The sequence below is a fragment of the Condylostylus longicornis genome, unplaced genomic scaffold, assembly GCF_029603195.1.
Source record: "Condylostylus longicornis isolate FDR11 unplaced genomic scaffold, ASM2960319v2 ptg000048l, whole genome shotgun sequence".
In the NCBI taxonomy this organism is placed as follows: domain Eukaryota; kingdom Metazoa; phylum Arthropoda; class Insecta; order Diptera; family Dolichopodidae; genus Condylostylus; species Condylostylus longicornis.
In genome coordinates this window covers 4362518-4388760 of record NW_026578017.1, presented here as the reverse complement: position 1 = coordinate 4388760, position 26243 = coordinate 4362518, and the positions used below count along the sequence as shown (strand labels likewise).

The window sequence follows — 26243 nt, the reverse complement described above, 5'->3', positions numbered from 1 at the left end:
CAGCTTTTAAATACTAGTACATAAATTTTTTCGTTTGAAGAAAATTTTTTTCCACCTCCATTTCGTTAAACTAACAGTATATTATGCCATGCCATGAATGAATATCATTCTTTTTCTTAAATCCCCAAAAAATTGTTTTCATACAGTGTGTACCATTCCTTTAAGTTTATGAGTTTATGATTGAAAAAACCGTAAAAGGTTAAGTTTTCAATAAAGCACCCGTATTTTTAAAAAAAGAAAACCTCATTTCTATAATGTTACTTTTCGGGTCTTCATAATATTTTCTAGATGTGTAGATGTAATAAATTTGGAAATGAAGGGATATATGTAAGTTTTGGAATTTAAAGTATAGATTTTTGTTTATGTAATAAAGAAAAATTTTGTATCTTTATTGGCCATGGTTTTTTTATATTGTTTTGTACCTAAAGTAATTTTTATAAATAAAATTGCGAATATGACACTCAAAAACATTTATAGTATGCCTATTATGTGTTTGTGTTGTAAATTAATATTTTGAAACAGCAAATAAAACAGAATAAAACTTATTTAGATATTTATATACGAAACTATTATGACCTCTAAATCTTAAGAAATAGCGTTTGGCCTTTAAAACGTGATAATGTATAAAACTTTACTCTTGTAGAATAAATGTGAACCTTCTTTTAAGCTAAGTTAAGAATTTAAAAATTAAAATTACATATTTATAATTAGTCATAAGTAATGTGGTTGACTATAATAAAATAGAGTCAACATTAAAAAATAAGGACATCAATTATAAGGTTAAAATGATGAACAACAATCAATTTAAGCTTATTGTAAATTCCGAAATGGACTACAGGAATCTTACCAGAGCCATGAATGGATCTGGACTAGAATGGCATACCTATGAAAACAAGCAGGCCAGACCAATAAAAGTCATGGTAAGAGGTCTTCACCCCAGTTGTAAACCAGAAGATATAAAGGAAGACCTAAGCTCTAGGGGTTACAAGATCTTAGATGTAACCAATAAAATTAAAAAAATTAAAGAAAATGGGAAAAACATTATGGTGCCTCTACCGATGTTGATGTTAACATTCTCAAATGAAGAAGAGATGAAAAAAATTTATGAAATCGATTACATAAACAGGATGAAAGTTAGGATAGAGGCACTTCGAAAGGACAGGATCATTCCGCAGTGTAAAAGGTGTCAAAGGTATGGGCATACACAAAAAATTCGCCAGAGAGAACCGAATTGTGTTAAATGTGCAGGCAGGCACTTAACATCAGATTGCAGTAAGCCAAAGAGTACTGCAGCAAAGTATTCGAATTGCTTGGAGGCCCACCCAGCAAACTATAGGGGATGCCTTGTAGCTAAGGAACTGCAAAAACGTAGAAATTTGAACAGCAACAACAACCTGAAGAATTTTGAACTGCCACCGAGGAAATTCACCTCGAGAATAGTCTCAAAAGATGTAACATACAGGGACTTTCTCCAAATGAAAACTGATGACGGTGGCACGAGCAATAAAACAAGGGCCAGTGACGTGAATGTTTTGTATAAAATTCAAAATATGATGCAGAACATGCTAGATATGATGGACAAAATCTCTCAGAGATTGAGTATTTTAGAGAGCGAAGGGAAAAAATCGAATACCAAAAGACCTAGTAAATGATGGCACGAGGTAATTTTAAAATAGCAACATGGAATTGCAATGGTATTGCAAATAAAAAGGACATGCTTGAAGTTTTTCTGCATACACAGAATATAGACATGTGCCTCGTAACTGAAACACATATGACCTTAAGAAGCAGGATTCGGTTTCCAGGTTACAGAATTTACAACTCCAACTATCCTGGAATTATAGCGAAGGGTGGAACGGCGATAATAATAAAAGAAAATGTGGTGCATTGCGATCTGCACCAGATGCAAACCGAGGGAATGCAAATGACAGCGGTTCAGATCACTTCGACTAAGCAGAAATTTAGAGTGGCTGCATTATATTGTCACCCTAGATTTAAAATTACGGCAGAAATGTTTCAATGCGTTCTGACAGACCTGGGCGATAGATTTATATTGGGGGGTGACTTTAACGCCAAGCACACTGATTGGGGTTCAAGGCATACTTCAACTAGAGGAAGAGAACTTAGGACAGCAATTGGGGGCACGGGGTGCTTTTTTCATTCTACTGCGAAGCCAACGTATTGGCCAACCGATGTTAATAAGTGTCCAGATTTAATACGTTTCTTCATAACGAAACGGATTGCGAAAAATTTCATCGAGGTACATGATAACTACGATCTTGACTCCGATCATTCGGTGGTTATTCTTGTACTTAAGGAAAATATAGTTATGAAAAGAGCGAAACCTGCGCTGACAAATGGAACTACAGATTGGTCAAGATTTCGCTTAGAGATTGAACGTCAAATAGATCTAAGGAAAAGAATAAGAACGACCCAGCACATAGATGAGGAGGCCGAAAACTTTACTGAAATTATTCAAAATGCGGCTTGGAGTAGTTCCAAAATTAACGTTATTAGGAGTGGGGGCATTAACTATCCCCCACATATACTAGCAAAAGTAAAACGAAGCAGGCGGGCGAGAAAAACGTGGCACCAAACGCGTGATCCTGCTGATAAAACCAGATATAATCATGAATCGCAGCAACTAAGACGCTGTATTAGAAAATACAAAGAGGATTCGGTTGCTGATTATGTTCAAAATTTGACGGTGTGTGAGAAAACCAATCACTCACTGTGGAGGGCAACAAAGAAAATGAAGCAACCTATCAAACATCTCGCTCCTATAAAAAACAAAGATGGAACGTGGGCAAAAACTGACAAGGACAAGGCAAATGCGTTTGCGGATCATTTGGCCGATATATTCTGCCCGCATGACAGCCGGAGTGTGTATGAAAATGAGGAATCTGCTTTTGTTGGGGATAGCGTGACTATTCCAATTGTCAAGGAAAGAGAGGTCATAGAAGAAATCAGGACTCTTAAACCTAAAAAGGCCCCAGGATTTGACCTAATAACGGCCGATATTTTGAAACAATTACCCAAAAGGGGTATAACGATGCTTACGCGCCTAATAAATGCCTGTATAAGGTTCAATTACGTGCGTGAAATTTGGAAAGTTGCAGAGATAATCATGCTGCACAAACCTGGCAAACCTATAGACAAGGCGAGTTCTTATACCAATCTCATTGTTGCCTATGATTTCAAATCTGGTTTTCGCCCCAACCACTCAACCATAGATCAGATTCATAGAATAACTGACCTAATAGAAAATTCACTGGAGGAAAAAACAATATGTTCTACCATATTTTTGGACGTAGCCCAGGCCTTCGATAAGGTTTGGCATTGTGGATTGATAAAAAACTTAGGCGATTACTACCAAGACAGTATGTTGACCTGCTCGAATCTTACCTGACTAATAGGGTATTTCGAGTTAAACAGGAAGAGGAGTACTCTTCGCTTAGGGATATCAAGTCGGGGGTACCACAGGGGAGTATATTGGGCCCGATACTATACTTGCTATACACGTGTGATATTCCTGAATCCTGAAACTGCTGACGATACAGCAGTTATCGCAATAGGACGAAATGAAAATGAATCTACACAAAAGTTGCAAAGGGCCAGTGATGAGATCTCAAAATGGACTAGAAAGTGGAATATAAAACTTAACCAGGTGAAATCAGTACACGTAAATTTCACTAATAGGAAAATTGACAATTCATTTTCGGTTCGAATAAATGGCGTCTTGATTCCGTCCCCAAACACAGCGAAGTATTTGGGAATGACGTTGGACGCGAAGCTCAGATGGAAGGAGCACATAAAGAAAAAGAGATCTCAACTAGAGGAGGAATACGGAAAGTTCGAATGGCTTTTGGGGAGGCGTTCCAAATTGACAATATACAACAAAGTTTTGATATATAATTAAATATTTAAGCCTGTCTGGGCTTACGGTATTCAGTTATGGGGCTGCGCTGCGCAGACTCATATCCAATCTATACAAAGATTTCAAAATAGAGTATTACGGGACATTGTAAACGCCCCTTGGTATGTCCGTAATGCCGATATACACAGGGATCTCACGATCCTAAGTGTCACAGACGAAATTAAAAAGCAAGCAGCCAATCATATCGAGGCGGCTCGATTGGTTGACAATCAAAACTTTGTTAGGAGACTTAAACGTACGAGACCTCACGAGTTAGTTTAGAGTTTTTTATCTGGAACAATGAGTACTTAGTACGCTATTGTGCCAGATCAAAAGCTTGTAAATAATCAAAAAGGTTAGAGCAAAATTAATGGTTAGTCGTTTTCGACTAGTTTTATAGTTTATTTTGAGGAGGGTGTTTTTTTAGTGGATTAAAGTTCCACACTACTGCTTTTCGTCTGGCAGTGTCTTTCGAGATTTTTCACCCTTCCTCTCGGGAAAAAAAAAAAAAAAAAAAAATTTATAATTTTCGCTTATCTATAATGTTTATTAAAGTTTGGATCTTAAAAGAAATTAGCGAATCGTTGGAAAAATCACATTTCAGTAAATAATGGAAAAACTTGTTGTAGGGCTAAAACCAAATCAATAAAAATGCAAAGTTCAACATCACATAGAGGAACGTAATTTAATATTAAATATACCCTTGCAGAAGACCTTACTAATATATATATTAAAGTACTAAGAGTTAAAATTAACAATACGAAACATTCATAACATAATTTTTTCCCTAATAACTCATTTACAATATCTACATACTAAATAAATAATTTAGTGGAACGACTAAAACAGGAGTTGCATTTGTTTGTATGATTTTCATCAATTTCTCATATTCCTCTACGTAATTTGTATATAAATGTTGCATGAGAGTTTAAAGTTTAGTATAAGTTACTACATTAATATAAAATTTCAATAAATCGTAAAGTACCACCTAAATTTAAAAAAATCACACAAAGTCACACTCCTGATCACGCCGCTTCCGTCTGTATAACTTTAATTACACTTTCGCAGTCAGCTACATTTTTATACTCTTGTGAATGAATATTGGAAGTATATTTTATTTTAACAATAATTTGATTATTACATATGTATATCTCTTGTATCCGAAATTTTTTATAAATCGATGTATTTAGCTTCAAGATTAAATTGAAAAAAAAATATATATGAATGCGACCTTGAAATTTTAATTCAACAATCTTGCAACATGATAATATTTTATTCATTATTTATATAATGAACTATCAAGAATATATTTGAGAATATATATTTAATTTGATCAAAAACGTAAATAAATTTCGCAAACGCAAAGTAATAGCAACATGTTTGTTGCGCAACTGAGTGGCATAGCATAGTAGAACATTACAAAGTCAAAATAGCCATTACCTAAGTATTTGTTTATAAATCTATTATTTATAAAGTAACTATTATCTAAAACCCTTTTTCAAAATTTTCGATATAGTTTTTCTTCTAGATAGTAAGTAGTAGAAGCCTGAAACTTTCTAAGTTATTTTTTCAGTTTTTTCTATTAAAGTTTTTCCAAATTTCTATTAAAGCAAAAAGTTACGGGCAATTATTTATCTTAACTGACTTACTTAACCGTTAAATTTCACTGTTATGTTAACACTTCTTTCAATATTTTTATTTTGCTCATTCCAAATGTATGCAATTATTTAAATAAGTACTTTATATGACAACTTCAGATTTTTTAATTTAAATGCTAATAAAATATCTTTGGTGAAATTTTCTGAAATAAAAATTCAGTTTTTTGTAAAAATGTATAAAATATGCATGACATATTTTCCTTAATTTGATAGAAACTACATATAAATATACTGTTAACAAACAGAATATTTTTCATCAATTGAATATTTAAGTATACTCATGAAAAAACTACTCGTTGCAGTTTCTTATCTTTAAATTAAATCTTGAACAGCACAAATTATATTTTTCAAAGTCGTTATGTTTAAATGTATAAATAACAGATAATACTACATTTGATTGTTCTATCGAAGCTGTTATGAGCCTGAACATAGTTGATCTTAAAAAGGAAATGAATGAATTCAAATGAATTTGTTCAGTACAGCAACTCTTTAAAAATCGGCAGCAATCAAACAAAGACAGCAAATATTTCTGGGAAAGTTTGATTTCCGACTAATTTATTAATCATTTCGAATAAATTATATTTGTAAAATATTAACGATTTTTTAAATATTTAAAGCCTCACAAATAATTTAGTCCATAAGTATGTAGTTAACTAACAACTCAAATGAAAAGTGTTAAGAGCTATTATAAAAGGTTATTGACAAAATTACATTACATAATCAGCATTTACGTATCTTTGTGTATATTAGGCGTTTATTGTATGCACCTATACGTAAATGATATATATTTAATAGAGAAGTTCGCTACTCCTATATTATAATTCCTTGAATCGTTTTATTTTCATTTCTTTTGCCTCAAAAATACGTAGGTGGTTATCTAAGGTTTTTGAATGATATATGAGTGTAGTTTATTATATAAATTACTTTAATATACATACGTACATATATTTTTATATGAAGTACATAATATTATAATTTCCCTGAATTTTAAAGTGGTATGAGCAATTAAAAATATTAATATAATGAGGATTTTTTCTTACATCAACAATTATTAGCTTTGAATTTAATTTTTACTATAATTGAATAATTTTATGTCAGGGGAGGCCAAGAGTTTAATAATTAGGTGTAATATGTATGTATGCTATTTATTTACATTAACAATAAAAATTATGAAAAGAAAATAAATTATGAAAATTATTTCTCAAGTTTCGTATTTGACATTTTAATTTATCATTCATTAAGTTTGTTTAATAATTTTAATTATATACAAGGAGTTTCATATTTTAAAAAACTTATGTAATTGTCGTATTTGCAATATATTTTGTTTTACGTTTTACGTACAATTACGTATAGTTTTACTTGCATTTGATTATGAATAAGATGTCTGTAATGTACATAGCTTTGAAAAGCTGTAAATGGCTGTAATGGAACTTGAAGAAAATGAAGAATTATGTACATAATCTTAACCCAAACCAGCAGTTTGTAAAATAGTACTTTTTCCTTGAACAATTTTGGATATTTAACCCAGCATTTACACATACAAGTTACTTGCAAGCAAGTTTGTATAATATTAATTGCCAATTAGTTTTTCGAAATGTCAAATTACTTGCTATTATGACGTAGGCGTTTAGCAAGTTAATTTTTGAAAATGTCTTTGAGAAGAAAACAACTAGCAATATACTATATAATTGTTTATAAATTTTAGAAACCATAAGTTTGCTAAGTTTAATTTTTTCAAAACAAAATTCAAAAATTTTAAATTAAAAAAAAAAAAAAATCAAAACAACAAATTTTTTTTTGTGAATTTCTCAATATGTCAAATTACTTGCTCAAATTACTGGCAGCAAAATTTTCTTGCAAGTTGAACTGCAAGTAAACAAGCAAGTAGAAATATTTCAATGTGTTAGTAAAATTTTTGTATGTATTGCAACTTTCTTGCAAGTAACTTGTACGTGTAAATGCTGGGTAAGGCTGTTTTCATATTATTCTAAAAAAACTATGTTTTATGTACGTATTATCACTGTGTATATAATTTATAGTGATATACAGAAAAAAATTTTTGTAATTATATAATAGAACTACTTTTCTAAATACCGATATTTTAAATTTAAAAACTTAATACTCACTAGCGCCCCTCAAAAAAGTAGTTTGTTGTGTAATTACAAAATTTGTCTTCCGTGTATCACTATAAAGTATAAAGTGTATCTATAATAAATAAATTTTTTTACTCCTAATATTTCTTTCAATATATATATAAACTCTCAAAGGCCAACTTCGGTATACTCTTTAGTTAAGGCTTTATAATGTAAGAAAATAATTAATTACTGTGAATTTTTAGAAAAGTCCATTCGTGGTATACAATATAATGGAAAATATCAGATCCATTTTCATAACACACAGTTTTTACTGCATTTCCAAAAAATTAAAAAAAAAAAAAATATTGATTCTATCCAGTTCATTCTTCCGTCAGCGTGTCTTTAAAATGCCATCAAATATTCGCATTTTTCTAAATTTTAAACAAATTTGTGATAGAATTTTGAATGTGAAAAAAAAATTTTAAACAAGGCAGACTTTATTCAATGATTTTTTAAATAAATCTTATACAAATTTTAATGACTTTCTTCTACGAAAAAACGATTTCCTTACACAAATATTTCTTTTAGCAAAATCGCTTTGGTATATCAAGATTATGAACATATACATATATAGGTGGGTATATACATATATTATTTAATAGCCATTTAAAATCCTAATATTGTAGTTATACCAGCAACATGTTCAGGTAAGTACATGTTTATATAGGCTACCATTAAATAAATTATAAATTTTTTTCTATGTTATTTTAATGAAGAATATTGTGTATGCTAAATCGTATAAACGTTGGGCACGTTTTCAGTTTATTGTTATAGAAAAATTTACACCTAATTAAGAGTGGAGTATTTTCGGACGAAAGTAAGGGAAAATGTGAAACAAAATTATAAAAGTTAAATACAAAACAAAAATTTTCCTAAGTAAAATGTTTATTTTCTACATATGTAATATATGCATGTGTTTGTGTTTCAACATTAATGTATATATATATATTTATATATCATAATCCTTTCTATAAATTCTTTTAAAGAATTAAATATTTAATTTGTATGCTGATAAAGTACATACATATACATTTATTTAGCCTATTATTGACGGCATTGCATTTGCAAATAATAAGGGAGGTATTGTGATGGCACGAAATAGAGGTACGATACATTAAAAAAACTAGCTTTCGCGAGTAGTCTGTATGCTGGTTTTTCGAGCAGTCTTTGTTGCGTATTTCAATTTCGATCAAAACGGTTTTGATGAAAATTTATATTTGAGTTAACTTTAGCCATGTGAAAGATTGATCAAATTGAGCTCCTAGGATTCAAAAAACCTGTGTTAGTAATGTGATCGATTATGAGCTGATCATATCAGCTTTTTTGCATATTATACTAATAAACAAAAAATGGTAGAAATAATTAAGAATGATAACGAAGATATGAATACAAAACGAGGTCCTATGAAATTTTGTTTTTGTTTTTTTTATATAAAACTTCATGAATTATTCCAATATTCGTATTTCATGAATATTAATTCAATATGAAAACGTTCAGATTTAATTATTTCATAATGAAAATTTTAATATATTTATAATGTTTTAGAATACAAAATTGTGCGAAAGTACGAGAGCAAAATTAAAACTGGAAATTTGGGATAAAATTTGGGACAAGATATATATTTCGTCTTTAATCGAAATTAAGATTGTTTAAAAATTTTTTGGACCATATTATTCAAAAAACTATATCTCGTTTTTATTAGCAATGTATTTACGTTTGCTATTCAAAAATAAGTTCGATGAGTAATAATAAAACAAGCGTTCGCTTTTTGCTTATATAGAAATTTCGAAAAGCTTCCAGTGCCGGAAATTCAAATTTAACAAAATTAAAGACGCGATAACCTAGGTAGGGGATGAGGTTGAAAAAACAATTTTCTTCTAGCATATAAACTATTTAGTAACTACTAAAAGCTGATAAAAATATCTGACTTTTGAATTTATCGTTTTCAGGCACAAAATTGTTTTAGGTAGCGATTAATATGAAGGACCGTTTTGATGTTTGTCCGCTCGTATAATTTTATCCCGATGTTTGTTAAATTAATAAACATTTTTTCTCCAATTTTTTTTTGGAAAAATGCTAAAAAATAAATTAAGTGAATTTGTTAATTTATAAGGACGATAATCTATGATTTTTATAAAAAGTGTTCATTAACTTTTAAGGCTAATCGTATAAAACCAACAAATCGATGGATTTGTTAGATAGATCAGAACATTTGCAATGCTCTCTTAAATCCATGGTCACCGATTAGAGCTTTTTCAATGAGAATATTTTACAAATCGTTCGTTTCACAAAACTTTTATACTCTAACATGTAACTAAAGGTCTAAGAATTTAAGATTCCTGTTTAATTTTTTTCTTCAAGACACATTACAAAATTTGAAAGAAATTATTTAAGGTTTAATATTTTTTTTTAATTCATATATGTATGTTTTTCATTTTCCAGTTCACTTCACGTAAAATACAGAAATGTTTAGAGGTCAACTTTAATGTTAATTGTAGTGATATCCAAAGTCTAAACAAAAATTTTGAAGGTGAGTCTATGCAAAATTTTTTGAAAAATATACTTTGTACAGTTATTCAAACAAATAAGGCTAGTAATTATCCAAAAGAAAATTAAATATTTTTTTACTAATATAATTATTATTTTTTTATAAAGCCAATGCATGTTTTTTAATCATGCCTTTATGTTTTACATGTTAAAAGTCTACATGAATTTCATATTATGTCAGTATAGAACAGTGACTTTGAATAAATCCTTTGTTGGAAATGTGACATGACATGTTCATATTCAAATATTTTAGGGTAAAAAAAAAAGAAAAAAAAGAGTGAAAAAAGACGACAACAAATTCAATAATTCATTTATTGTATGTATCTTTTTTTGTGAAATATAAGCTTGTTGTCCCTTTTTTCTTGATAATGAATTCCATATAAAAAATTCTTTTTCTATTCAATTGATGAGCTAGAAAGTTGAAGTAATAAAGATTTGGCAGGGTTAACTTCGATATTGAAATGAGGGATCTGGGATTTCTCATCTATAAACCATTTCCCAAAGAAACATTGTCAGGCCTTAGGGTCCAAAAAAGATAAACATATTGAAGATCGAGCTCTATTCCAATTTCATAGCACTTAACTTATCCATTGGATATTAAGGGGAAAATTTGGAATTTTTATTTTTTCCTATAATGTCTTATCAGTTATTATTGAAGGTACTTATTATTTTTATTTGCGAAATCATCAATCTTCTTTACGAACAGCTTGCTGTTAAACAGAAATCCTTGTAGAAAAGAAGTTTTAAACAGAAGTTCTAAATTACTTTGTTATTCTTGGCAATTATTGTTTTTCAGTTAACAAAATTTGTTTTCACTTTTAAATGGAAAAAGTCGAATAAGTTATGAACTGATATAAAATTTTCTAAATTTAATGTAAAAATAAAGATTGTTCGCAATAACGAGACTCATATTCGGTTTGGTATTGTTTACCTTAGTCGCATGTATATTTCAGTGGGGTATGAAGTTTTTTGGAAAATAGATTTTAATCGTAAAATTATTTGTTTATTCGTTTATACTTATGACATTTGAATTTTTTTCTTTTTAAATAAGAGCGAGAAAGTGTAAAATAATATGGGCTTAATAAAAGATTTAAAGGTACTTTTGTTTTTTACGAAAATTGAAATGTAAAAGCAATGTGTATATATGCAAGTACCGCAAAACAAATTTTATTTCTAAACCTATAAAGAATAATATAAATGAAGTTGTGTCAAACCATTGTTTTGTAAAGAATTTCGCTATTAAAAACAATTTATGAACTACATTATTAAAATAACTTTCATTTGCATGCGAAAATATTTCCAAGATTGCATACATTGCTCATACTAAATGTATGCAAACAAAGATATTTAAAAAAGGGGTAACATAATGGCCGAATTCAAAGGTTAATTGTATCAATTAAGAAGAATAATTTTTTGTTGGCATGGCATTTTCCGTTTATTTTCTGTATCTATTGAAATTTGGAAAAGCTAGTTGTTTCGGAAATAGATGGTGCATAAAATTCGAATTTTACAAATTTCGCGAGGTGATAACTTGAGCAGGAGTTGTGGATGAAAAAAATTTTCTACTAACAAAATAAACTAATTATAAGTGTCTGAATGCTGCTAAAACTTCACATTTCTATAACCTGTCGTATAGCAGAAAAACGATATCTATCAAAAATTTGAAAAAGAAGCATAACGGTCAATTTCAATGACCATTTTTATAAAAATCAAACACGGCATAGAGGGGGGGAGGCAGTAAAAATTTTCTTTGTTTCTAATATTCTACGGAAGTAAGTTCCTGGTAAAAATCTATGTAATTAAATGCGTAAGCGAATGGAACGGACGGTCAGAGTGAAACTAATAAGCAATTTTCTCAAATTTTTTTTGGAAAAGTGCTAGTTTTTAGTGTTGCTTGCTTTTAATATGAAAAAAATTTAAGATTAACTATTAATAATTGCGTCCCCATTATTTTTTTCCTACCTTTCATTATGTTGGACTTTTGAATTTTATATATTATATTATAAACCTATAGTAAAAGCTACAAAACACATTCGTTATTCAATGAATTTTAAATTTTATAAAATTTGATGTTGCACTTTATGTATCACCATGTGTACCGAGCCTTAAAGAATGAAAGAATAAAACTTATACTTTAAATATCCAATACAAATAGATACAAAAATAATATAGAAATATTAAATATAACGACACTTCCAACAAATCCTTACTTATTTCGTTCCACAGATTTTCCAATAAGATGTGGTACTGAATTATTGTAAACGTGATGGATATAGTTTTCAAATATGCTGCTCTTGACATCGTTAACGTTTTTTTTTGAATTCTCAAATAAAAATTAGCAAGTAAGTAACCGAATTAATGACTTAGAAATACGTGTGAACTGCAGAAAATGAAATATTTTATTGCAATCAACGACTATAAATTTTATTTGTAAAAAGTCTATAAATACTATGTGTGACCCGAATTAAATTTTTTGAGGCAGCCTGTTTTATTTTGCCTTAAATATTATTTTAAAAATTTTATTTTATTTTAAAAATATTTTATGTGATAAAACATTTGCGATACAATACGTGTTCAATTTATTTAGATTTTAGAAAATCTGAAATTATACCGAAAATGTGCTGCCTTTGACGTCATTCTCTGTCATACCTGCATACAAAATTTTCATTTTATACATATATAATTCCAATATTTTGTTTAACGTCCCCTCAAACCATGAATATTTAATGTCAAAAGAAAAGAAATTTTGTACGAAGATATTTTTGTAAAAGTATTTTTTTTTAAATATTGGATTTAGGATGTGACTGGTACAATTTCTATATAGTAAAATGAAAATATAATTTTCTTTTTTGCCTATAGGATAATTATGGATGGTATTAACGTGCATGCATTCAGACACAAAATACTTATACTTATAAAATAAAAGTCAAGGATAAAGTTTTAATGTTGTTATTAATTCTATTTTTTTTTCCAAAAACTTTTACTTTTTATACATGACAAATTATGTTATACATTAACATTAAGTACAGTTTAAAAGTAGAATTGTTATAATTAACAAAAAAGAAGCAAATTTGAAAATTTCATTAAAGAAAAATTTTCGAGATTTAAGTGTATGAACACTTCAAACATAATGTGCTTTTAATAGAATTTTTTTTTTTTTGAATTGCAACTCAGTGAGTGTACTAAATTTTAAATTGCCGAAATTTCTTTCTGAATTGCTTTGTTTGAATTTGTTCTTTAAAGTTTTATCTCTTTTTATTAATAATTTAGCTATTTTAGAAGTACATTTAAAAAGAAAAAAAAAGATGAAAATTAATGTGCGGAATATTGAAGGAATTTGACATCGAAACATTCAAAGTATGTTCTTCCAAACTTCTTAAAGAAATAAAGTGCTTGAAATTTAAAAAAAGAAAATCATTTAATTTTTGAATATAAAAAAAATTATGTAACCATATTGAGTAAGACGTAGATTTTGTGATGTTAGGACTTGTTGAGTTTGGGTATGTAGAGTTAGAACCTTATAAAGCTACGTGAGGTCTGGTAAGTTTTTGACATGACATTGGTTTTGTGTGGGACAGGCACATTTTATTTCACAATTATAATAGATTTTTGAAATTTAATTATTAACAAGATTTCGGTGATGTTGTTATTTAAATATTAACAATTACAATTTTGCAGCCTATTCTGTACAATTTCTCACTTTTTTTCCCCGTATTACAATATTTTCTTTAATTTTATTAAGATCATCCCTACTTTTAGTTCGATTGTAAAAAAAGTTGTAAACTATTAAAATTTGGAATATATTAGGTGGAAAAAAATGTATATATATTATAAATCAAACTATAGTGTGAAATACGATACATAGACATTTAAGGTTCTAGTATTAATTTAGAAATTTTATGTTTACAGTTATATGCATAGCTGTGGATTACAGCGTCAATGTTGACGGCTATTCATATATCACTTAGTTTTCGCTATATCCTTTATACTATTAATAACTAATTTTATATTTACAACTTCATGCAAGAAGTATCAACGCGTAAGATATTTGAAATTTTTTCACTTCTTTTACCATTCAAAAATATTCCACGTTTTAAAAATAAACATTAATTTCAATATTATATTTTATTTTTTTCAAGAAAACATTAATATTAAGAACGCAGGATATAGCAGCAGGTAATATTTATTACTTTTAATATTTTTATATTATAAAACATTATTTTCTAAAGTAATGGTTAAAAATATGAAGATATTAAAATAAGATAAATTGAACTGAAGAAGAGAAAGTTTTTTTGATAAGTCTGATGTATACGGGTGTGCATGCAATAAATTCTACTTTTCAAGAATTGTTTTCGGTAGTAAAACAAAGAAAAAATGAAAATATGATAGAGAATGCAATAAGATTACAGCATAGCAAATTCTATATATGTAGTAAGATAGGAATACTATATATTTATAGTATATACAGGTAATCAGTCACTGAATAATTCAGATATTTTTCATGACAAACACACACATCTGCATATAAACAAACACTTTATTTTAAATTGTTCTTTTTATCGATTGTACTTACATAGTCTACCATGGGAGGTATTGTTGTCTCGTCATATTTCGGAATAGAATTTTTTCATTGTTAGTCAGTTTGCAGGTCGATTGAAAACAAAACTTACATTTAAAGCTACTTTATACGAGTATATCAAATTGATCAGCTTTCTCAGGTACATATAAACATATATGTATATAACGGGCTTCCAGTAAGTTTACCTTTACTACGAGCCATTTTCATATTTTTGACTAAATATTAAAGATGACAATAATAAGCAAGTTTTTCTCTATTTTTAGGAAATCAAAATTTTTGGAATAGGCAGTAATCAACGGTAGGTGAAATAATCTAAAAAGACTTTTTGGAAATTACTTTTCGAGTTTAAGAAACAAGATTTTTTCTATTAAAAATATTACAATAAGTATAAACATTTTTATATTTTAGCCGACTCCTCTGCTAAACTAATACGAGTTCAGTAATTAGTATTTCATTCGGAAAATGTGACTGGATCGTGTGCTCTTCGTAGTAGAGTTTTTAAATATAAATATTAGAAGCCATATGCGTTAGTCCTGTGTAGAACTTTAAAAAATATTGCCCAGTTTTTTATAATTCATAATTATATATTTAAATGTAGGTACAATAATTTATGAGCAGTGTGGCGTTAAATTAAATATATGACTTTGTAATTCATGTATTTATAATTTTTCACGGTATTTTTTTTATGTCGGAGTTTAGAACGGTCCGATTATTTGACATTAGAATATTTGCAATTTAATATAAGAAAATCGTTAACAGAAGCTATTGGAATATTTCGGATAAATCAAATGAATAACAACTAAGGCCGAAAATACTTTTTGAGTTGCACTAAGAATTAATTATTGTTTTTTTTTGACAAACACATTCACTCATAAAGTAGCTTTTCTAAAAAAGAGCACAAATTATAACATTTAGTATTTTTATGTTACGTTGTATGCATGAGAATACGTCGCAGGTGGAACTGGTAAGTTCAACGAAAGTTTGCTCTTCTTGCGACAATGGTATGAGTTTTGCAATTTTTTAAAAACTTTTTAGTCATAAAATTAAATTTTAGAAATTATTTTCTTGCTCTTTTTAACAAACTATTCAATGATATCAGCTGCGAGTAATATAAGAGACTAATAACTTTTTATTAAATTTGAAAATTTACTAAGATATTAATTTTTCATATAATTCATAAATATTTCAACTAAAAATATGCGTGTGCAAAAAAAAAGAAACCAAATCCAATGTAGGAGCGGTACAAAAAACTTTATAAGTAAAAAAGTTAAGGTTTATAAGAATACGATGTTCGAAAAAAAGGAATAAGTTCTGAATTCAAAAATAAACGCGGATGAAAGACATGGTTTTCAAAGTAGCCCATTTCCTTTGAACAATTTAAAATACTTTTCTTTAAACGAATCCCGTACTTCAATTTTATGTTATTTCAATTATACCAATATATATTATTATATAGTATATACATACTATAATAATATCAAGGAACATTTAATTATTGAAATACTTAAAGAAATCTTAACACACTGGACGAATTTAATTGCTAATTAGGTGATTAATAAATTGTATTTCTTGATAGGAAGATAGTATCTGGTAGTTTTTAGATTTGGAGCTTTGAAAGAGAATAAAAATTTATAAAATTTTGGAAAAAAGGAGCCAATGATTGAAATTTCCCTTGAAAGGCATTAACTTGAAAGATATTTCTCCTTGGATGTTGTTTTGAAAAAATGAAACATTATACATAATAATTTTTATAACCTGTTAAAATTTAATCTCTACAACAGGTTGTGACGTAGGTCTATTTGTTTATGCAATTTCATCTGTCTTAAGAGGTCTAAAGAAATCAATAAATTTCTTTTTCCCATTCTACAGGTAATGGGTTAATATTATCATAATTTTGCGGTTTCTTATTTAAAACTGGATATAATAAGAATTTTTTAAAAATTTGGTTTAATTAAAATTCTGTTGCAGTAGATCTATCTGGTCCTGTGTTTGTATAAAACTCTGTTATAATTTTTGTGCAAGATAATTGTTTCTTATTTTAGTAGAATTTTTGATGTTTTATTCTAAATTTAACATTCAAATGATCTTATTTTTACACAATGGTTTAGACAACTTCTTTTTAATTTACCTTATTTAGGTGTAAATATAACTTTTATGAAGTTAAAGTACTTTGGGGATAACTGCTCATTTTTTGTTGCAATTTTTTAATAGATTTAAGTATTATAAAGATTTTAAAAGATATTTTTCTTTTCCATAAAAACCGTTCTTCCCCATAAAGTATGGTATGTAGCTAAAGTAATAATTTAAAAGTACTGAATATCAAAATAAATCTTGCAGATGGAGCACTAGTTAATGGACTTATTTTAAATTTTTTTCTAAATTTAAAGTACTAATAGTTATATAGATCTCTTTGTAAAAAAAGAACACAAAACTATAGAGAATATTTAACAAATACAGATGATAGAATTTTTTTTAAATATCAGGCGATGGCTGAGAACAAAAATATTGTATAATTACGCGAACAGCATTAAAATAAAAACTTTTCTACTGACCATTAGTGGTTTTTAGTTGGCAGTAAGGACAGAAATCAGTTCAAAATATATATTTAAACTAGAGAACATTAAATTTTTTTCAAAATTTAGTTCTCAGATTTTCCTTGCTAATAGTAGAATCCTAAAGACAAGAAATCATGTTAAAAAATCGTAGTATGCTATAATTTTTTCTTACATTGGATCACTTTTTCCATATGTTGCCGGCAACATGATAGAGAATATTAAGTAGCTCAACCCACATGAAATTTTTGTCATTATTTTCTAAAGAAAATTTTTTAAACCAAAGAAAGAGCAAATAAATATATCAGAATTACTCTACAAAGAAGGGCTTTTGATAAATATTTCTAATTGAAAGCAACAATTTCTAAACAGAAATTCAAATTAAGTGCGAAATTAAGGACCTTATATAGAAATGCTGTTAAATTATAATTATAGATTGCACTTCCAAAACTGTAAGACTTAAATCATTTTAATGTTATTATACCCTACTTTTGTTTCCATATTAATTTTACAGCAACATTTTATGTAAGTTTTATGTAAAATAATCCGTTCACATTAAATTCTCGTGTCCAATTCAAAATAAAGATTACTGCGCATTTATTTAAAAATGAACCTTTTACAGAGGACTTTATTACTTAAAATTTGAAACTTAATAATTTTTTCAAATTACTTCAAGTAAATGAAAATATTATTTTGTGGCATAAAGCCACCTCAATTACTAATATATGATTTTGGCAATGTATATATGAGTCTATTTGTAACTTGATGTAGTTGAAAATTAGAAAAAAAAACCAGCATATCAAAAATATTTAGGATATACAAAAATTTTTCCAATTTTATAGTTTTTCTCTACACTTAAAAATTATTGTAAAAATGTGGGCTCCTATATTAAATGTGATTTGATTACATTCAAGCGTCAGTACGCACATTTAAAAAACGAGAGAAATTTGAATATTAAAATAACACATACATGCAAGCATATAGACAAATAAATTAACAGTATTCCCTTTGAAAATTTATCCATTAAATATTAGAAAATTCAAGTTAATTAGAAATAAAATGAAAAGCATGTTTGTTGTATAATAAAATAAAAAATGCTTTGTGTGGGAAAATGTAATTATAAAGTTTCTGATTTAGTTGTTGCAATAATAATTTTGATGTGTGTTGAATTAAAAATATGGTAAATTTGCATATTTAATGAATAACTTTTAATTTAAAAAATTAAAGAGTGTCAACAAAAGGCAAAAATAATGTTTTTCTATTTTTAAAAAAGTTTTCAGCCATTGCAGTTTATTTTCTTTTTTATTTAATAAAAAAAATAATATTAAGAATTAAAGAACATGACTTGTGAACTTTTTAAAAGAAGATTTTATTTTTCTACTGGGAAATCAAATCTGTCTTAATATTTTAAAAATTAATTTTATTTATTAAAAACATTTTTTCATGAAGGGGTAATTAAAAACAACTAGATCCTTATGTTTGAAATTTTTTATTTGGATTTATACAGAATATTTAATATTGCTTTGAGAAGAGGTCCTTTATTTTCCTCGCTTCACAAAACAAAATTATTCTTTCGGTTTCAAATAAAATTACTATTATCCAATAAAAATAAAATATCTTGAGTTTCTTCTCAGGTTATGTGCCTGTTTTACATGTTTTGTATGTTTTACAATTTTATACAATTACAATTTATGATAATTTCGATTTCAATTTAATTCATTCTGATTTTATTTCTAAAATACGTGTAAGTGAAATCACATTACATAAATTATTTGAATATTTTAATATTTTAGTAGGAAAAAATAGTAAATCAAATTTTTGTGTTCGTGCCAAAAGTAATTAAAAAAATTTACACATGTTGCACATGTTGGTGTGTTATGCAAATTTTATAAAGTTCTTACGGTCCTTTTAATACTTTTGATTATAATTTAACGCACTAATTACACGACTTTATGTCAAGTATATTGCGTAAATGAGTTGAAATGAGTTTTTTAAGGACGGGTTTATGAAATCTTTATGAATGGATGTTACGGTAACATCTGATATAAAAAATAATTTTCATAATTTATACATAAACGAATTAATTTTGGGTGTGAGAAGACCAAAATGATAAAGTTGTAGATAAAATTTTGGTTTACGAATGCTTCAAAAATAAGAAATTGAATTAGCTACTAACAACTCATTATATATTAGAAGCGTTTTATGTCTATTGATGTGATGTGTCTTCATAAATTACGTTTTTTTGCGAGTTTATTTAATGTAGCAAACTTATATCACGTTTCCATAACAACAGCCTCTATGTATTTCCTTTTTAATTTTTCTGTTGAAAAAAATTGAATACCTATCGTTTGCAACTTACAATGAGACAATATGTCGACAAATAGTATTAAGCAGTAAGAATAATTTTTGATTCATCGACAAAAATGTAAAAAAAAAATTTTTATTCCATCATCGGCTATGATGTCACAAAGTATTATCATCCTCAATTTACAAGTTTACAATTTCGTTAAAATTTTCTCAAAATATCGTCAAAATAAATTCATTACAAAAAATATTATCTTTTCTAATTTTCATAATATTTTGTATGATTACTTTCGAAATCGGACATTTATATAGGCTTACCATAATTCATAATAAAATTTCTTAAAGTTATAATCGCAACGTCTGCATGCAATTGCTAAATTAAAATCCTATATTATTAGTTATTTAGCTTAATATTTCCTACATACATACAAATGTATAATACACTTTGGTTTCTCAAGGTTAAAATAAATTGACGTACATATTTGTGACGTATACTTGAATGAATATTGTATTTTAAGATAATTATATAAAACATATACACATATATACGTATTTGAGTAAAATTTTATACAGTATTTGTACAGTCTATTAATTTAAAGATATTATTCTTCAACAAATGAACAAAATAATAGTCAAGAAAGAGAATAATTTATTTTGTGTTTGTTTTTTTGTTTTGAAAATATTAAATTTATTGCAGTATAAATAAATTCATTAGCACAGAATAAACTTTTTGATGTTTTTTTTTTTATTTTGACGATAGTAAATAAATAGCAAATTAAAAGGCTTATGAAATTTTGTTTTTAAAAAAAAAATTATTAGATTTGTTCTATCTTTTAAATATTAAAATATGGAAAATATGCTGTGGAGCAAATTCAAATTCATACAAAAAAAAAGTTTAGATTTAAATAATCGGTCAATTAATTTCATTAATTGGTTTCAATTAATCTCAAACGTACAGGGTAATTGGAGTAGAATTTATAACAAAAAAATAAAAATATTCGCATTTAACGTAACGGAATTTATTTATAATTGCCTATTTATATAAAATACATTGTACCCTGATTATGAAACTCATAAAATACCAAGTGGTAAAATGGCTTTGGAAACTACAAATTGATTATTTGTCTGTAGAATAAAACTATTCTTTGTTTTAAGTATTAAGTGAAAATTTCAATCAATATTTTTATGTTTTTGTCAGTTATTACTAAAAAAAATTCCATAATGTTTCCTAAAAGTATGCAATTTTGATGTTTTATTCTAGATGTGATATTTTCCGATTGTATTGCATACATTCAGAAAAAGCGGAGATCTTATGGTGGTATCAAATTTCACAATATGTCGATTTTTCCACAGGAATGGCACAGGAATAAGAAGAGCATCAGCCTGTCTGTCTATGAGTTTGTCTGTGCACTACTGGATTTTAATTTCGGTCTACTAAAAATTTATATATGAGTTTATTGTTGTCACAGCTGAATAGGTAAACTTTATTTTTGTGTAATATATAAGGTGTTCGCAATTGGATCTTTAGTACAGGCTGGTTTCATAATTTGTAGGCAAAGAGAAAATAATTAACGAAATTTCTCGGATAGAATTAACTTATATGGAAAAGATTGTAAAAAAATTTACAAGTTTATCTATATATATTTAATGGGAAAATATAAAATTTGTAGCTTACTTTAACAATAAACTAAACATTTTTCGGAAATATCAGAATTTCTTGAAACTTAAATTGACTTTTTAATTTCTCTTTTTTTCTCAGAAAATTTAATGGGTTTTTTTTTTCAATTTCTTAAAATTTTTTTATGGCAACCAACACAATACTACGATAATATTTTAATCCCTGCATAATTAAGACAATTTTCTTGTTCTTTTTTGTTTGTCTGTGAAAAGAATTTCATTTCCATTAGAATTTTATTCTTAAAGCAGAACTCAGATTAAGTACTTTTAATTTATAGCACTTATAGAGAAAGAATGAATTTTATTTTAAATAAAATAATGATTGAGTGTTATAACAAAATTATCATCGGATTTGGAGGGTTATTAATAAGATTTCATATTACTCACATATTTAACTCACTTTTAATTTTTGACCCAGTCTTTTTAATTAGGATGTAATTTTGTCGACTTTTAAATATTAATCAATGACATCTTTAAGAATTTAAGAACCCTTTATTTCTGATAATACAAACAATACAAGCTCTACATTAAATTTGTAAAAAAAGCTTTGAAAGCTAACAGACATTTTTAAACACTCTTTTATAGTAATTTTTAAAGTCTTTTGGTTTCATTTTAACAAGAGGCGAAAACAGTTTGAAACGGGGCATAAATGAATTCTTTTAACAAATGTTTAATTTGAAATTTTAATTTTTTCTTTGATGGTAGAGAATTTAAATCGGATCCTATTATTCCGATCACTATTATTCTATCATTTGCAAAAATTGTTTTTTATTTCAATTACCAAACAATATGTTTTTTATTTAAATTTTTTTAACGAAATTTGTTTTTATTTCACTCAATATAATGAAATTCTTGTAAAAAATATAAAACAAGACGAAAACAATCGCTTTATCAAACCGGTCGATAAACGTTCTAATTGAACGCTTTGTAAAAAATGTCCTCATAAAAGGTTTGTGTTATTTTTCACAAAGCTTGTATAAGGAAATGAAATTGAATGAATAAACTACATTGTAACAGATTTTTTATACAATTTAAATGACAACTATAATAAAAGGATAATAAAAAAAGGATGATTATAAAAGGACAAAATGTATTGTTGTCATTATAATTTTATAAAAAGTATAGGCGAAAATCTGATTATAATTTTGAATTATTGTTGCTTAAATAATTTCAGTTAAGTTCGGTTGAATTTCTTTTCATGTTATTCAAATGAATGTTGTATAAATCTTTGTTTGTTTTTATTTTTTAATGATCAAAAGAAAATTTTATTTTATTTTCATGTTTTTTTTAAATTATTTTTTCTTTTGTTTTGTGAATGAAAAGTGTATTGTGTTATGGTAAGGGTAAAAATTATGAATATAGCATTAAATTCTTGTGTTGATTTGTGATCAGATTGGAAGATTGAGGCAATTTCCAGAAGGAAAAATATAAGAAAATAATTGAAATTCTTCAGTTATTAATGTGACCAGCACTATTATCAGGCGGCCGGATATTTTTGTTGTATTATGAAAAAACAAAATATTTTTATTTTTTTTAGAATTTTAAATAATAAAAACAGTTCTGTTAAATAAGATTGTATCGACTTGCTAACTTCCAACTATTCTGCCCAATATTCTTCAATTTTAAAGGGATCAGCTTTTAAAGAATTTTATGTACATAGTACATATGCATAGTTTGATTTCAATGCGTCGATAGTTTTAGAAAATTTTATATTTTAAATTCAAATTATCTATTTTTAATTTTTTTTCAATTCTAGTTTAATTTTTAAAGGTTCCAAATAGTTTTTACGAATAAATGGCGAAGCAGTCTGAGTCGAAATCAAAAAAGACTATTTTTTGCTTAAAACTCATTAAATCAATTTCCAAGAATTTGTTTAATTAATTATGTTTCTAGTATTTTCTATTTTAAGTAACTCATAAGTACCACATTTTAATATTTTATCCAAATTGGAAAACTAAGAAAATTTAAATTTTAAATTAATACTTCCAACATTTTAAAAAAATTTGAGAAATTTAATTGTTTACAAAAATTAAAATTTTCTCCATAAGGATGCTCCATAGGCTTATGTTACTCTAGTCTTTCTCATGAAACTGTATTCCTTGAGACATTATCTTCCTTTTTATTTTTATTTTAATTTAATTTCAAAATATAAAAGTTTTCCAACATCAATTTGTTTTAAAACCACAAATTTTATCTTAAGCAGTGATTCTACAATATTAATATTAGAATTCTGCAATTAACTAGAAGAATTCAGAAAGAGAATATCGATTCGAAAGGATAAATAGTCGAATCGATTTAATTCATTTGGTCACTTTATTTATCCTTTATTCAACTCCATAGTGTTGGTTATATATTTTTATATCCCTAACTGTAACATATTTATTATTATTATTTTGCACATACATATATATATATTTATGTATAGAATTAGATATTTTGTTGTTGACATTTGTATACGATATGTAGATAATATTATACAGTTTATAAACTTTTATACGATATAGAATTTTCTTTTTTTTTATAAAAGTGGTGAAGTTCGAATCGAAATGGGTTAGAGTCCTAATTTTTTTTTTCATTTTTATAATATACACCTATTGAAAGGTATAATATAAGAGTATATATTGTATGTTATATAGATAAGTATATTTCCTTTTTGTGTTTGAGTTCAGAGAGAGAAATCGATTTTCTTTTTTTTCTTTCCTTTTCTTTATTGTGCCCTTTAAGTAATTGAGCGAAATTCTTTGAATAATCTTACATACTATATGAAATTGTGAAATGCTCTGTTTATATTTTATTTATGTAACTTTAATTGTATAAATGCAGAGAAATATAAAAGTAAATTCTATTTTCAAAATTTTCATTTTAGTACACACATGGTTTTATGTTGCTTTCCTTTAAAATATAATCAAGAAATGAGCTTGATAAAAATAATATGAAATTAAATAATTTTTGGGGTTTAATTTTTAAATTGAAATATTATTGTTTGTTTGTGTGTATGTATGTATGTGTGTGGGTATTAAAACGAGTTTAATTTTAAGTACATATTTAATTTACCTTTTTTTCTTTATAAATTATATACTCGTTTTATGTAATATTGTTGATGTATGTATGGTGGCTATCAGCGACAATTTGATAATAATTTTTTCTGTATGAAAAATAAAAATAAAATTTTTTTTAATATAGAATTTTTCACTTTAACAGTAAAAAAAAAAAAAACATTTTTAAAAAATTTTCAATATTTGGAATTTATTTTAATTATTTTTAATAATTTTATTTTTACTTTTTAATTTAATTTTCTGTATAATATGTAAGTATGTGCTTCACCGAGCGATCCGTTCCCGAAAACGATTCGTTTATGTGCGTGTCGTAAACTAAACTAATTTTAAAAAGGGAAAAAAATTACTTTAAAAGTCTAGTTATTTTTATTTTTGAACAATTTTATATTTTTGCGCTCTTATATAAGAGAGTAAATTATATACTTTATTTTATAATATTGGGGAAAAAAACAAATAGAGAAAATGTATGTAGGAGAAGAAAACCTCAACAAATTTATTTCTTTTTTTCCAATATATATATGCATGTATATTGTTATATATATCGTACGTACATTAATTGTGTAATATCGTAAATTTGAAATGTATATGAATACATTATGTATTTAGAATTAATATAATATGTGTATATGTTTTTTACTGTTATATATTTGGTATTTTTCATTGAGTAAACTTTGTTTCTTATTTAGTGTATGTGTATATAAAAATTATTGAAGACATTATTTTCTAATATAAATTTCTAATTTTATGTTAAATATAAAATTGAATGTTTTAAAAGCTTTTAAAAAAGTTTATGAATATTAACAGGGTTAGTTTGTTAATTTACTAAATTGTATTTGTTTTTGCAACGATGTAGAAAATTTGAAGTAGTTGTGACACAGTCTCTTTATCTGCAGCGTATATTTCATTTAAAATATCTTAAACATGATTAATAATATTAAATAAAAGTAGTCCTTCTTATAAAGTCACCTCGATATAAGTCCCGAAAAGGTTTAATAACATTTCCTTACTGTAATTGATTTTAATCCCGTTAAAAGTCATGGTCTTTATAAATAACCCAATATTGAAGTGTGACTTTTTATTATACAAAAATTAGGTATGATCTGCGCTTTGAGTAATACTCCTGAAACTCGTAAATTCTCCGGCCAAAAGCCACCTTAGGAGAGGTTGAATGGCCAATTAAAATTTGTTACATCATATATATATATAATTCAAGCGAATGAAAAAAAAGGAAACTTAGATGCCTGTAATAGAATCAAATCTTTTTTTTGAGGAATTCGTCCGATTAAACATTACGAAATACGTATGAAACACATTGACATTGAGAAATTTTTCTTTTGGCTGAGTCAAATTTAATATAAATTATGTATATATATATATAGTTCATGTAATATGAGTATTAAAGTATGTAAGCAAAATAATCTATCAATACTCGTAAAATAAAGTAAGGAACATTGAAGAATCAACAGAAACAATAAAAATTGCGAAACTAAAAAACGATTCTAAAAATAACAAAAAAGAGCTAAAAGCTGAACTCTGAATTGATTTAGCTCTACTTCTCCGTTTGTCCGATAATTTCTCTAAAAAACTAAAAAAGTTATTGAGTTTATAGTACACATCATTTTTGACATCAAAATGTCAAAAATGATGTGCACTAGTAGATGCTAGCACCATATTTATATTATATTCATTTGGTTAAAATTTAGACAAGCTACATAAGTCCTATAAGAGTTTAAATAAATGTAAATAGTTATTCGAATTGCAATGCTCAATTATTTTATAAACAAGAAAATTGAACCAAATTCGAGCTTTTATATAACTT

General features: G+C 26.6%; 1 protein-coding gene across 1 annotated transcript in view; it reads right to left on the bottom strand.

Moving 5' to 3' along the window:
* The window catches only part of LOC129610959 (ITG-like peptide), a 77668-nt gene extending 52890 nt beyond the window's left edge, over window positions 1–24778 (bottom strand). Inside the window, exons 1-2 of the mRNA XM_055523812.1 lie at window positions 24649–24778; window positions 24423–24513 (exon numbers count right to left, since the gene is read on the bottom strand). The gene's annotated coding sequence lies outside the window, so the exon portion shown is untranslated. The remainder of the gene's footprint in view (window positions 1–24422; window positions 24514–24648) is intronic.
* Window positions 24779–26243: the final 1465 nt, after the last annotated feature.